Source organism: Mixophyes fleayi, chromosome 10, assembly GCF_038048845.1.
Source record: "Mixophyes fleayi isolate aMixFle1 chromosome 10, aMixFle1.hap1, whole genome shotgun sequence".
Classification (NCBI taxonomy): Eukaryota; Metazoa; Chordata; class Amphibia; order Anura; family Limnodynastidae; genus Mixophyes; species Mixophyes fleayi.
Genome location: NC_134411.1, coordinates 90327230 through 90342527, shown reverse-complemented (window position 1 = coordinate 90342527; position 15298 = coordinate 90327230). Strand labels below are relative to the sequence as shown.

The window sequence follows — 15298 nt, the reverse complement described above, 5'->3', positions numbered from 1 at the left end:
TTGTGGACTGAGCAGGTTGACGATAAACAACACCAGGCTGAAGTCTATATATAAATCTTGCAAATGGTAAAACATGGAGCTTGCTTTTATTTGCAATCGCATGTCCAGAAAATCAGCACGCTCACATCACAGGATGTACCTGGGGAATGCATCTCATTGTTGAGATGACATTTAAAACAATGCACCTGACCTATTTGAGTGTTAACATAACTAATAGGAAGTCTTTGTGTTTATTATTTATAGAAGATTCTCTTTAGATTAAAACCTCTGCTGATGCCTGGATTTTTCAGCCACCCAAGCGCATAAGAGCAGAGAATCAGTCAGAACAATGAGAAAATCTGTTTCTTAAAAGAATACGCACATTTCTCACTGCGGCTGCAGTATGTTGCTGCTGTAGGGTCATTCTAAGCATTAGGCGAGATAAGAAGCTCATCACAGACAGCAGAATACTAGAGAGGCAAAGCTCTAAACTCTCCTGCGGACCACCAGAGTCCCCTATTTATGTATTATCTCCAGTGCAGGAGGAAGCACAGGGTGACACACAGGGGAGGGCTGGCAAATTTTAGCCAGGGGGTCAAGACTCGGCCCAGCAGCATAATAGGGACATTTTAAAGCTAACTAAATGCAGGTAACCCGGTGAGCCAGCTAAAGGTAGCCCACTATGGGACCGGCCCAGGGGGCCAGATGGCTTCCTGTCTCCCAGGCCCGCTAGTCCCTGCTAACACACAGAGAAATCACTGTACACTTCCCCCGGCGGTCACCGTTTAAGCATAGTTGCCAACCTTTAAAGACTGGCCTCCGGGAGACTCGGAGTAGAGGTGGGCATGAGGGGGCGGGGCTCTGCAAATTGCGTCATTATAGCCCCGTAAACGTGTAATTTTTACACGGGGGGCGGGCCAAAATGATGTGATTCCCGGAGAATCGCATCATGGAGGCTTGAAATCTGCCCACTTCACTAGGAAGTGGGCAGATGCGGGAGAATTGCCATCTCTCCCGGAGTCTGGGAGACCTACCCAGAATTTGGGAGTCTCCCGGGTATTCCGGGAGTGTTGGCAAGTATGTCTATAAGGAAAATGCAGGGAATGTGGTCGATATGGTGCCCAAGAGTGAGAGGGCTTTTCCAATACTGAGTCACCTCTTCCTCCAAGACCCCAACTCCAGCCTAAGGGTCCCACGTCCTGCCCACTAGACCCAGACTCTACTCTGCTTTTTTCTGGTAGTAAATTTACAAATGTGCAAAACTGTACAGCACATGTGACAACTTTTGTGCAAATTAACCTGTTTATATGAAAAACACACAGATCTGCGTCTTCTGACAGGAGGAACCATGGACTGATCGGAGTCTTCCTAGCTGAGTGCAGGCGGGAGCACTCATGCTGGTGGTCACATTCTTTTTCCCTGTGAAAAGGACGTTTCTTGTACACTCAGGTACTGACACGTAAAGACAGCCCCTCACACTCATGATTAATTGAAGACATCAGTATTTTAAGAGAAAATTATTTTAAATGTAATAATCCACCACATGCATTTCCATGGCATGCAATCCTGCAGATGTAGGTGCATCCTTAATTTACGGGAACAAATTCCCAAAACAGATGCCGGTTATGAATTATGCTATGCGCAAGGCAGCTAAATAGGCACATTTGCCTAAAACTAAATGTATTATGCATATAGGTAAAGTTGTTAGTAAATAATTCTAAAGGGTATATTTACTAAACTGAGGGTTTGAAAAAGTGGAGATGTTGCCTATAGCAACCAATCAGATTCTAGCTGTCATTTTGTAGAATGTACTAAATAATTGATAACTCAAATCTGATTGGTTGCTATAGGCAACATCTCCACAGTTTAGTAAATGTACCTCTAAGTCCCTTAAGTAGATTGTTAGCCTAGTAGCACCCACCAGACAACGGCAGAACATGGTCCTGTTAGAATGAGCCCATCCTCACAGATACATAGTGATTCTGAGAACATCTTGTATCTAGTACACAATAATAGCCTCAAATCTGGGTTTATTTTCACCCCACATGTTTTTTCCCCCAGATCCTTCCACCCTGGTATTCTGCTCCTGCCTCTTCCCAATAACTAATCGCAGGGTTAATAGGAACCTTCTGCGAGGGGAGAAAGTAACTGAAAGGTAATGCAATCCATTTTTCTTTTTATTATTTCATTAAGCTGTATCTCACTAAACTTCCTCACAGATCTCTCGGCAGTACCACATTTTTCTCTCCCTGTGTAGACCATAAATCACAGGTCTAAATTACAATGTAATTATAAATGCCTCTCCGTCTAATGCTGCCCGGGACCTTTTACCCTCCTACATAATTCTAAAAAATTGCCCGTCATAATTTTGTTCCCTACGATAAATATAAAGGGATATAAACCTGAATCCCACTTATATGGAGAAGCCAATCAATTAGTATTCACAGTGACAATACCAAAGATGTAGGTAAAAATCATCTTTATCCATATATATATATATATATATATATATATATATAAAATCTATATACACATACATATGTATATATATATATATATATATATATATATATATAAATATATATATAAAAATATATATATATATATATATATATATATATATATATATATATATACACACACACATACACACACACATATATATATATATATATATATATATATATATATTTATACACATACATATATATATATATATACACGCAGACTTGTGTGCAGAAAGTGTGTGTAGCAATGACTTCAAATGAATTCTTCCTGTAACTGTTGGTCAATCACTCAACTGTGATGATATTTAGGCTTTAAATCACTTATATGTTGGGCTGTTTTGCATGCACTGGTCAATACAGGAACATGTCACCATATTTAAAATAAGTTAAGTCGTGCATACTCTAAATTCATGAGTATCTGGTTTCTCTGGCTTGAATGTTAGGCCCCCCAAGCATATAAAGGCCTTTTTGACAACAACAAATGGCTACATATGCAAACTGCGACAATATACAATTCTGGGGGATAATGTATCAAGCTGTGAGTTTACAACAGGTTTGAAAAGTGGGGATGTTGCCTATAGTAACCAATCAGATTCTAGCTGTCATTTTGTGGAATGTACTAAAGAAATGATAACTAGAATCTGATTGGCTGCTATAGGCAACATCTCCACTTTTCAAATCTTGCAGCTTGATACATTTACCCCCGGTGTCACTTTTTTAGTGCTATAAATTCATCTTGCACTTCCCCCTCCTGATCAATTTCTGCTCCTCGTCATGTTTCTTCCAACCAGATCCTACCGGTTTGTTTGTAGATCCTGGAATTATATCCCTTCATTGATAATATGTGCGTTAAACTTGATTTACTTACAGTACAGGAATCTCTGGTCATTTCTTTTATTGAATTTTCAACATTTTATGTATTGATTTCAGGTTTATGTTTCTACTTATGTAAAATTGAACAAAGAAAAAACATATAAAATGATTCAAGTCAGGATTTCATTTTGACATTCCAAGATTGTGATATTTATTCTGTTCCAGCCTTTCTGTCATAGAATTACCTATGTAAGTTACTGGTGTGTTTAGGGTCATTGTCATATTGTGTGTATTCCGGAATTTTTAGTGTCATCGGATTCAGCTGTTCATGTTTTTACTCTGCCACAAGCAAAATAAAGGACTTTTGATACTGTTTCCCAACACAAAGTAAAACGAGGGCACGAAGACACTTACGCAGTGTCTTGCACGTGTAACTATCTCACAATTGCAATTAATTGTTATTGTTGGAGTCTTCTCACCACACTGAGGGATTCAGGGATACTGGGATTAAAGCACAATAGTGCTTGAAATCCACTAATATACATATAGATACATATATCTATTTATAGGAAGGTATCTTTTTAATTTAAATAGACACACTGGGCATGAGTTATTCAGGACAGCAAAGCAAAAAAAAGGAGTAACTTTGCACCTGGGCAAAACCATGTTGCATTGGAGCAGGAGGTAAATTTAAAATGTGGGGACAGATTTATAGTTGGGGTAGGGCCAGGGCCATCTTTTCCATTGGGCACAATGGGCAGGTGCCCGGGGGCCCCATGGGCAAGGGGGCCCCATAGGCAGGGCTCTTAATTAGAATAAATAATCCTGCAAAAGAAAAAACCTGCAAAAAAACCTTCAAGGGTCATTGAGCAAGTACATCTATCTTTCTATCTCTATCTCTATATATCTATATCTGTATCTCTATACATCTCTCTCTCTCTCTCTCTCTCTCTCTATATATATATATATATATATATATCTATATATATATATATATATATATATATATTATAAAATATGGAGGGGCCCCGCTGCACTGCTTTGCCCGGGGGCCCATAATGTTGTTAAGAGGGCACTGGGTAGGGCATGTCCTAGATCAACTATACATTTCAGTGTACAAATAAAGTTATCAAGTATTTGTGTGCTAGATGAAAAAGCAGCCAGCATTTTCCTTACATGCAAAATAATAAACTAATTTGCACCCCTTGAATTGTAACATGGTTTGTCCAGGAGCAAATTTACTCCTTTTTTTTGCCATGCTCTCCTTAATGACTCAGGCCCACTGTGCAGCAGTTTCCTGTAGTCCTACCCCGAGATCCTCTGGAGCATTGACACCAGTACAGGGAATTAACATCCCTCCCACCAGTGAATTAAATTGCACCCTGCCAGACCTTCTCTATATTCATTTATTGGTGCATTCAATTCCCTGGCCCTGCCGGGTTGGGAAGATCCCCAGTACTTTTCAGTGCAGGGCTTACAGTCTCTGAGTGGGGGTGGGGGGTTGATTTTTGTGCTCCTTGCCCCTCCAAAGAGGCACCAGCTCTGTGCTGACCAGGTTGTGGCTGGTTATCTATATGGCACCAGACATCATGCTCGTGGTCTTCTTGTTTTAGAAAAAGTAGCCCAGGCTGTCTGCTGCTGAGGCTAGTAGAGGATTTATTTGATGGGGGGCACATATCTATTTATACTATGGGAGTCAAGAATGGGAATCCCACTTGTGACACCAGCTTTTAGTTTTGCATCCAGTTTTCCTGCTCTCCAAACCCTGCATCTTCTTAATGAGTTCAATGAGCAGGCAATTTATTTGAATTGGGCGACACTTTAGATGCAATAAGTGACCCCAAAAACTTGTGTCTTATCAATGGTTTTATAACGCTCTCCAACCTCATGAGCATCAACTCTTTATAGGAGAACCCGAGAAATCGCCTTCGACTGAAGCTTGATTTAGTTTCACAAACCTGTAACATGAAAAGTAGACTCTGACGCTGATAGCAATTATCATTATTTGCTTTTCTTTCAATAGGGAAGGGCCCCTTAAATTGTCTGATTGTTATCTCATTGATTGCAATATCTGGCTCCAATGATCCCCATAATAGAGCTGATTATCCTAGAGGATCACATACTTTTTTCCCCAACAGTGAATGCTAAATCAATATGTTCAGAGAATGCATGAAAAGACGTGTTTTAATGTTTTGAGTGATTTGTAAGACACTCTAATCACAAAAAATATTCGTTTAAAGCACAAGTAAAACCAGCAAGAAGCATCATTTTTGTCTGTCACGCCCCCCCCCCCCCCCACATGAGGAGTTTTATTGTTATATTATTACCCACAGCAACCGGGAGCCCACCTCTTTTGGTGTATGGCAGCCTATGAGAGGATATGACAATTACCAGGAGAGGGCTGGCAAATTTTAGCCCGGAGGACAAGACTCAACTCGGCAGCCTATTTTAAATGAAAAAAATATGCAGGTGGCCCAAGTTAGCCCACTATGTGACCGGCCCGGGGGGCCCCCCTGACCCCCCAGCCTATCCTGCCCCTGACAATTACACTGTAGGACTCGTCAGTGGGACTCTTGCGGCATTTCATGACAGCCGCACATTGAACACTCTGCATTTAGCACTCATCTGTCATTAAACACCGTAGGACAGCTTCACAGATGTTCAGCAGTGGTCACCTTCTCCGCCGACCCCCTTCTGGTTTAAAGTTTGTGCTGGGAGCTGATAGGAGCAATATTTGCTGTTTAAACTATAAATGGACACTATCCTCACCCTAAATTCCACAAACAACTCCTGCTATAGACCTCTACCTGTTAAAGCGGTCCATTTATCACCCCAGCATGATAGCCATCACTAGGCATCCCTGCAAACCACAGCAATGCATGAAACAATACTGTTAATCATTACTGGGAAGCTCTAGGAGCCTTAGTGGACACACTCCTCCTCCATGAAGATTTGTAACTATTCACTGGAAGCCTATTGCTGCTGGAGACTAGAGGAAGTGCTTTGGTGAGGAATCCAGCAAAGCCGGAGAGGCCCATTATTAAAGACGGGTAACACCATCTGGAGTGACAGCGGTAAGCTCCGTCAATGGACTCAAGGCCGGTGGCGAGGATTTCTCTGGCGTTAACCCATTCTTAAATAGCAAAAAAGCGTTTTACGGCGGCAATTTGCCACTTCACTGCTTATTAAATACTCCCCACGATCTTTCTGAAAAACTTTCACAATGTATTATTTGAGATTGATTATAGCACATCTAAACAAATTGTTAATGGCTGTTGTTGGTGGACCAGCTTTGTGGATAAGATATTCAAAAATAAGATGCTGAACATATTAAGACTGAAGACATGAAAGACAACTGGCATTGGGCTGAATTTTTCCATGCCAATAGAAAAATGGAGTCTTCTAACCATGAGGCCGGCAGCTGGATCTGTGCCCTTTCTTCCAGACAGATATATATTGGCATATTCGAGAGCAATGTACATCTTTCCAGCCCTCGTCCATGGTTGTCACTATTTGAATGTAAATCCCATAAACACTTTCTCAACATGACCAGACCATGAACATGAACGTTGCAAGTCAAACAGCAGTGAGATAAGTACATCTACTGGGAACTGCATGAAAAACGAGATAAGTTGAGCTGTATACTTAGTAAAAGGAACATCGTACTAAAACAATATGTATTTTAAAAAGGATATCTATTTAAAAGACGATTCCTCATGTCTCAGATATGCTTTGTTCAAATGTTAATGACTGGTGATACAAATATATATTCTACTATTTTCATGACGAATACAGGTTAACTGAAGTCTATGGAAGACTAATTCTATTATTTCTTTCAAGAAAGTAATACGGTAACTTCTGTGTATGTTAAGAAATACAAATGGCCATAGAAGTACATGTAGCACAATTCCCACAACAAGCAATACTGCAACAGATGGGGCTGTATGGGCTGAAGTATGATTCATAAGCTGAGAGGCACCACTGACAAATTATACTTCATTATCCACTGTTACATCTTACATCAGCCAATTGGGAAGCTGCACACTTTCATTGAGAAACCGTGACTGTGTCCCTACATATGAATGGTTTCACGAGTCCACCAGTGATCTCACTGAATGGAAGCGCTAAGATCTCATTGATTGAAATTGAGGTACATACATTCTATCAATTGTCTCTGCACACTGCATGGGGGAACAGATCTCCCCTGCAGTCATGGAGATCCAGGGGTATTTCATGTAACCAATGAAAGGGAGGAAAAAAAGGTGAGTTAAGGGAAGGGGAGGATTACTTAGAATTGCACAGTACTTCATCATCATCATCATCATCACCATTTATTTATATAGCGCCACTAATTCCACAGCGCTGTACAGAGAACTCACTCACATCAGTCCCTGCCCCATTGGGGCTTACAGTCTAAATTCTCTAACACACACACACACAAACAGACAGAGAGAGACTAGGGCTAAATTGATAGCAGCCAATTAACCTACTAGTATGTTTTTGGAGTGTGGGAGGAAACCGGAGCACCCGGAGGAAACCCACGCAAACATGGGGAGAACATACAAACTCCTCACAGATAAGGCCATGGTTGGGAATCAAACTCATGACCCCAGTGATGTGAGGCAGAAGTGCTAACCACTGAGCCACCATGCTGCCCCTAAATAAGGGGGAGAGATGAGGGTGTGTACTGACTTTGTATGGGCCTGGGATGAAATTCTAGAGCTCTTGGTAGACTTAATAGGGCTATAAGGCGTAAGCTGAAACAAATCAACTGTATGAAACAAATGCATATGGACGTCTGCCTACGCATTTTTAGTGCGCCTACACACTACAGAAATGCGTGTGTTATGCAAAAAAAAGTGATGTACACCCACCTCTAAATGAACCTCTTAATGTATACTTTTGATGGTGTAAAAATATTATTTTTCACAAAAACATGACTGTTTCTTCACTTGCCATGTTTTGTGACCCTCAAACCAATTTGCCCTTTTCCAGATATTAGAAAATGTGATAGCACTGGCTTAGAGGATGCATTTTTCCTTACAATGTCTATATCTACACAGCACTTTTATATCCACTTCACTGAGCTCTAGACTCCATGCACTGAATTAATTCCTTCACCAGAGATTTTAATTGTAGCCTCTAGTTAGTAATAAATCACAGAACAAATAAAATTCAGGTGTAGGTTCACTTGAAGCTTTCTACAAGTAAGGCATAGACTTTATAATAAAAAACTCTAGCTAAGTATGTATGTATATGTACACAACAATAAGTACTTTTGTTCTATAACACTTCTCTAGCTTCCTGCACACCTCTCTAGCTCCTTTGCTTGCCATTGGGGAGTACCTGGGACTTCGTGTAATAAGACTTAGCAGCAGCCAAGTACTGAAGTTATCTAGAATAAAGTAAAAAGAACAATGTATACAAAAGTCCTTAATCAAAATAGAAACTATTTCATTAAGTATATGTATACTAAGGGCCTGATTCTTTAAGGATCTTAACCTCAGAAACTTCTTATTTCAGTCTCCTGGACAAAACCATGTTACAATGCAAGGGGTACAAATTGGTATTCTGTTTTGCACATAAGTTAAATACTGACTGTTTTTTCATGTAGCACACAAATACTTGATAGCTTATTTGTACACTGAAATTTAAAGTTAATATTTGTGTGCTACATGAAAAAAACAGTCAGTATTTAACTTATGTGCAAAACAGAATACTAATTTGCACCCCTTGCATTGTAACATGGTTTTGTCCAGGAGACTGAAATAAGAAGTTTCTGAAGTTAAGATCCTTAATGAATCAGGCCCTAAGTGAGAGCAATCAGAATAGACCCTCAACGCCACTGTTCAGCCTACAAAATATATATTTGTTACCTAGACTGTAAGTGGCCATTACCTGTGGTACTAGGTTGTAACAAAAGAAAGCACAATGCTTGCCTGTCAGTAGGATAAGCTTGAATGGCAAATGGCACCTACGGAAGCAGAATTCTTAGACCATACAATGAATCCCTGCATTCTGATCCACAATCATTTTCTGACACAGCTCAACATTCGTGAAATAATTTGAAGGCTTCAAATCACAGGAAATAATATAACTCTGACACAGTTCATCTCGATTTACAAAGCTCTGGATAATATACTCAAAAGGAGGAAATACGTCTAGAAACGGGGAATTTAGGTGCAAAGCAGAAATTGTTACTGTGAGTGACAAGAATTCCAATTTTTTTTGTGCTAGCTTGTGTTAGTGGTGGGAGAGCAATTAAAGAAAAACATTAAAACGCAATTGCTGTCTGCAGAAGCGGTGTGGCCAGGGACCATCTAGAATAGTTATTACTGGGAACATGTTCATGAATGCAAATAGGAGACACTAAGGGGAGTACGGTGGCTTAGTGGTTATCGCTTCTGCCTCAAAGCACTGGGGTCATGAGGTCAGTTCCTGACCTTGGCCTTTCTGTGTGTAGTTTGTATGTGCTCAGTTTGCTCCGGTTTCCTCCCATACTCCAAAAACATACTAGTAGGTTAATTGTCTGTTATCAAGTTTGAACCTAGTATCTGTGTGTGTTAGGGAATTTAGTTCACTCTAGTGCTTGGTGGGTTATACTGAGCTGATGCAAACTTTTGTTAAAAACATGTATTCTGTCACTGACATTAATAGGGAGTCATCTTATTCTTGTTTCCACATAATATCTTCTTATCATTTACAGAACCTTAGCTTGCAAAAATACACATTGGTGTGATGTACAAACATTGTATAAGAGTGTAAATCTGCAGTAACCCGTAACAACCAATCAGACATTTACTTTCCTTTGTCTACTTTGTATTGGACCAATCAGAAGTTATTGCTTCTACAACGCTTATAATGTCATGTTTACCAATTTTGATTTCAATGTACTTTTTGCATTTTAAATATGCCTCTTTAATCAATGTTAATGTATAAAGCCTAGAGACTAGGATTGGAGGGTATGGCTTGAATATTAAATGCAGAATAAGAGAAATTATATTGTGCCGATGGTCACTACTAAAAAAAAAATCCCAGGATAGGGATAATTTCGGGGACTAATCTATGAAGCCTGGAAGGAACCCTCTGTCTGTTCCGTGAAATGAGGATGCACATTTGCTCTTATTCTCTGTATTAGCATCCAGTCTCTTACCAGAGATCCCATTCATGCATATTGGCACAAGTTCAGGTTAAATAGACATCTGATGTGTTCTTTGTTGTGACAAAGTGAAATGTCTGCTAAAATCAATTTAGGGCTCGTTAATTTCATTGAAATCGCAGCTAACTGCGGTAATTAATCCTGAGTAATTGATCCCAGTTAAAGATCTGTGATGTTTGGTTAATGGGTCTTATCCTTACCGAAAGCAGAAGAGAAAAGGGTTTCCCTCCAAATGTCAGACAGACTCTCTTGGGTATCTCAGATGTTTTTATGCTATAATAATAATAATGGGAAAGAACAACAACGTATAGGTGGAAAACAAACTAAATATAATGAAGACAAAACAACAACAACAACAACAATATAGCTATATATACAACACAAATTTAAAGAATATGCATACCTATTGTGAAAAATATCTCAAATTTAATTGGGTTTTATAAGGTTAACAATATACCATAATAATGATAATAATGTCCTTGTAAAAAGGTTTCTTGTGTTACCATACATTGGGGACTGAGAGGACTTTCCCCCCAATTCCAATCCAATCTGGGGGTGCCATATGTTTTTCGGTGAGGGTAAGGGGATGAGTGGTGGTGCGCGCATTATCCTGGATACTAAACTGGAAAAGTTAGAAAGTATAGGCAGCATGGTGGCCTAGTGGTTAGCATTTCTGCCTCACAGCACTGGGGTCATGACTTTGATTCCTGACCATGGCCTTATCTGTGAGGAGTTTGTATGTTCTCCCCGTGTTTGTGTGGGTTTCCTCCGGGTGCTCCGGTTTCCTCCCACACTCCAAAAACATACTGGTAGGTTAATTGGCTGCTATTAAATTGACCTTCGTCTCACTCAGTCTGTGTATGTTAGGGAATTTAGACTGTAAGCTCCGATGGGGCAGGGACTGAGGTGAGTGAGTTCTCTGTACAGCGCTGCAGAATTAGTGGCGCTATATAAATAGCTGATGAGGTATTGGATATGTTGTGTTAAAAGTGATTTTGCAATGTCTCCTTGCAGGACATCTGCTACTGGATGCATACTTAACTAGTGGAAGGGGCTTGCGCAGGTAGTAATTGACAGAAGCAAAAAAATTCCATCCCAAACTTCTTCCAGAGCACCTGAGAAATCCATTAGCTTGCACGGACCGCATTTAGACGCACAATTGTGCATGTCTCGTGCTTCCAGTCCTTCCCCAACTGCACCCCAGAATTCCCAGCTCTACTCATAGGCTATAAAATCTGCCAAATTTACAAATCGAGTGCAAAATGGGCATTTTGCGAGACGGCGAAGCAAAAGTGGAACTCGAAGATTGTGTCGCTGGAATTTCAACCCACGGCTAACTGGCCTGTTATGCAGCATAATTTGAATTGTAGAAAGTTGTAGAAAGTTTCGGCGAAACTTCACTTACTTCAACCACACGCCTATATCTCCAAGCTGTTGTATGGTTCCATGATCATGACATGAGACTTGAATAGTATTAATAGAAAGGATTTGGTAGAAGATAAAGGGATCACAAGGTAAATAATGGCACCGTCGGTAAGTGAAACTTTGCAAGCAGACTTTACAGAAGCTAGAACTATGACTGCGGCAGGAACATTATTGTATCTTCGTTCTTCATTATTTATAAATACAAAGGAAAAACAAAATAACAAATGTAACTAGGGGGAAATAAAAAAAGGGTGGCCTGATTGCTCTCAGCTAATTAGTGAATAGACATAGCGAGAGTGAAAGGTGACAAGCTATTAAGACTTAGGTGAGAAAAGCTACAGTATCACCAGTCATTTAAGCCAAGAATTAAACAGCAATATAGATTTTTCCAAGCTGTGTTTCAACACCAAAAAAATAAAACACATCATTTTGATTATGGTGTCTTAGCGGCTACTGTGTAAGTGTTAGGTTAACAGTCATTGTTAAACGGACAGCTTTACATGTAACATTAAAAGAAGTCTGCGCAAAAGGAATTGCTGGGTACAGCCTCAAACAACTTATTGCCGGCAATTCTGCCCACTTTAAATATCAGAGGTGATTGTTTCGCTTTCGCCAGTCCTGCTGATCAATAAGGGCAGTCACTTGTATTTCTCAATTGTTCTGCAATGAGATAGAGATAGAGTGAAGAGTTCGTTCCCTGGGGACAGACTGTGATCAGCTTCTTCCATGTAGAGAAGCCAGATTAGTTATTCTTAATACATGGTATAATTTGCTCTACACCTGGGACTCCTCTTACAAGGATGCATAACTTAAGCAGCCCTGCAGATGGCTAGCTAAGCAATCATTGCTCAGTGCCGTGCATTTGTTTCCCAAGAATTGTTTTGTAGTGTGTACACTTGTGAAAAACCTTGGTCCAGCAACTGGCCTCGTGCATCAATTTAAGTCGGGCACAAATAATACACCACACATTGCACCACAGGATTTTTATTGTTTTCAAACTCTAAAATTGACTTAGCACAATAATGGTGTAGCAGATAGTACATCCAGGTCTGACATTTATATAAATTAAGCACGCAAATATAGCTACAGTATATCAGAAACTATTCAAAATTATTGTGTCTGGTTATGCCGCCAGTGGAATCCGCTGTTTTCTGGCCTGTAAGGCTTAAAAATTTTAAATGCACGTTGAACTGTCAATCGACTGTAGTATCTGATCCAGTAAATAACAATGGGATATTTTATGTGCCGCATAATGCAATATACATTTTGTATATGTATATTTTTGTGCGTGTGTATGTGTGACGTGTTTGTGTATTTTTGATGTATGAGGTCCGTTCAAAGCTTGTTGCTTGGTGCAGCCAATATTCCTTCATTCTGTCTTATATTGGAATCTGTCCACTGGGGGCACTATCTCACTGCAAACTATGGGAGAGCCTATAGCCACTAAAGAATTCAATGTGGTTGTTACAATTTATTAATAAGGTAAATGTGTAGTTGCCCTTTATCAAGTGAACCAAAGTATCCAAGCAGGATTGTCATACCCAATCGATGGCTGATCCACAGCATGGTGGCTCAGTGGTTAGCACTTCTGCCTCACAGCACTGGGGTCATGAATTCGATTCCTAACCATGGCCTTATCTTGGTGGAGTTTGTATGTTCTCCCCGTGTTTGCGTGGGTTTCCTCTGGGACGTTTTTCTCCCATACTCCAAAAACATACCAGTAGGTTAATTGGCTGAATGAACACTGGTTTGTGACTGTGTGTATGTTATGGACTTTAGCCTGTAAGCGCCAATGGGGCAGGGACTGATGTGTGTGACAAAAATATTCTCTGTACAGTGCTGCGGAATTGGTGGCGCTATATAAATAATGATGATGATCCACTTGGATGTGACAGAAAAATGGGTCAAAAGTTCACTCTCTTTGCCATATATGCTGAATCGTCACTCAAATAAGCCAATGCCATCCGGATGTTTGACACGGTGCTGAACAGAATTTGGCGGTCACCAGATCACCCATAGGCTGATTTTGTGCCTTGGGATACTGTACATCGGAACCTTCTTAGTAAATACCGCTCTTCTACCCTTCCGATTGGCTGCACCAACGTTCTAACAGAATGAACGTACAACTCAGTAGATTTCTGCGAGAGAAGAATAACTGTGTTTGTTGGGATTTGGAAGCGATGCTTCCCAGCCTAAGCCCTGGGCTGGGTAAGTATATGCCCTGGCGAACCACCTGGCTGACATACTAATAGGCTCCAGGACACCACAAAGAATTACCCACCAGCCGCCCCGATGCTCTTCTTTGTGTGGGAAACGCACATGAAAAGAGAAGGGTGCATAAAACAACAAAAAAAAAAACCTCGGTCATTTAGTACAAGTCATTTTACATGCTGGGATAATGAAGTATAAAAATGTCTGATTTCCTAGATGTAACTCTCTACCAGCCAAGCTTTTTGTGAGGCCCCACGGAACACACATTCCCTGCTTCAGTCAAACAAAGGGGCTGCAAATTCATCAAACTATTTAATTATGCCTCTTTATTTTTCTCCATTAGCGGGACCTGCCAGCACAAAGTAAATAGAGCCACTATGGTCTTTCCCCAGCAGACACATTGACTGGTTTTATTCTTTATTCAGTTTACAATATAAAGGGTTCGTCCCCCCCCCCCCCTCTCGTTCCCATCTTGGCTAGTTTCCTAGTATGAGCATCACAAATTGGAATACCCGAATGCAGAAGCATGGTCGTAGCGAGCAGCAGCTAGCAGGCTTTCTGCATTGCTATCACATATTGCAGGCAGATTTCACAGGGTCAGCCAATGGCACTCGAGCAGCACTTTACAGACTGACGGAAAAGAGGAGCTTTTTATCCTCTAGTAAATTTGCTTTTTTACATCTATTTCTTTTCAGAGGGGTTTTGTTATTGAGCTCACTGTCCACAAATTCCATTGATCTCAGGCTGTGACTCAATCCATATGCTTAGGCTTTGAGCGCGGCACAGCAAGCCAGCCATAGAAATCCTGTTCAGACTGCAAAACTTATTGATTTTATAGATTTCCCCCAAAGTTGTGATAATGATATATCATTGTTAAATTTGGTAGAACAAACTGCTTTCCCAATCTGTCAATGCAAGCATGAAAAACCAATTCGCAGCCCTGCTTAGAAAGCTTTGTTGTCGCTGGAGAGTAAGCACCGCTGAAAATCGCTCATCTTCCCCACCGAGCCACAGGCAGTAGCCTGATGGACAATCGCCTTCCTCTGCACCCTTGACTGACCTGTCACTCCCTGCTTGGTCAGCCCAAATGCATAATAAGCCTCTCTAGTTTATCCCCCTTCCTCGCTCTCTTTAATTTCTTTTACACCTCCTATTTTTAATTACCGAAAGAAAATTTAGCACTTGCATTTCATATCAATTAGTT

General features: G+C 40.4%; 1 long non-coding RNA gene across 1 annotated transcript; it reads left to right on the top strand.

Annotated features, from left to right (window-relative positions):
- Positions 1-1309: 1309 nt before the first annotated feature.
- LOC142103600 (uncharacterized) lies at positions 1310-7207 on the top strand. Its single transcript, XR_012679398.1, has 3 exons — positions 1310-1428; positions 2041-2134; positions 5633-7207. It is a non-coding gene; the product is annotated as an uncharacterized LOC142103600 (long non-coding RNA).
- Positions 7208-15298: the final 8091 nt, after the last annotated feature.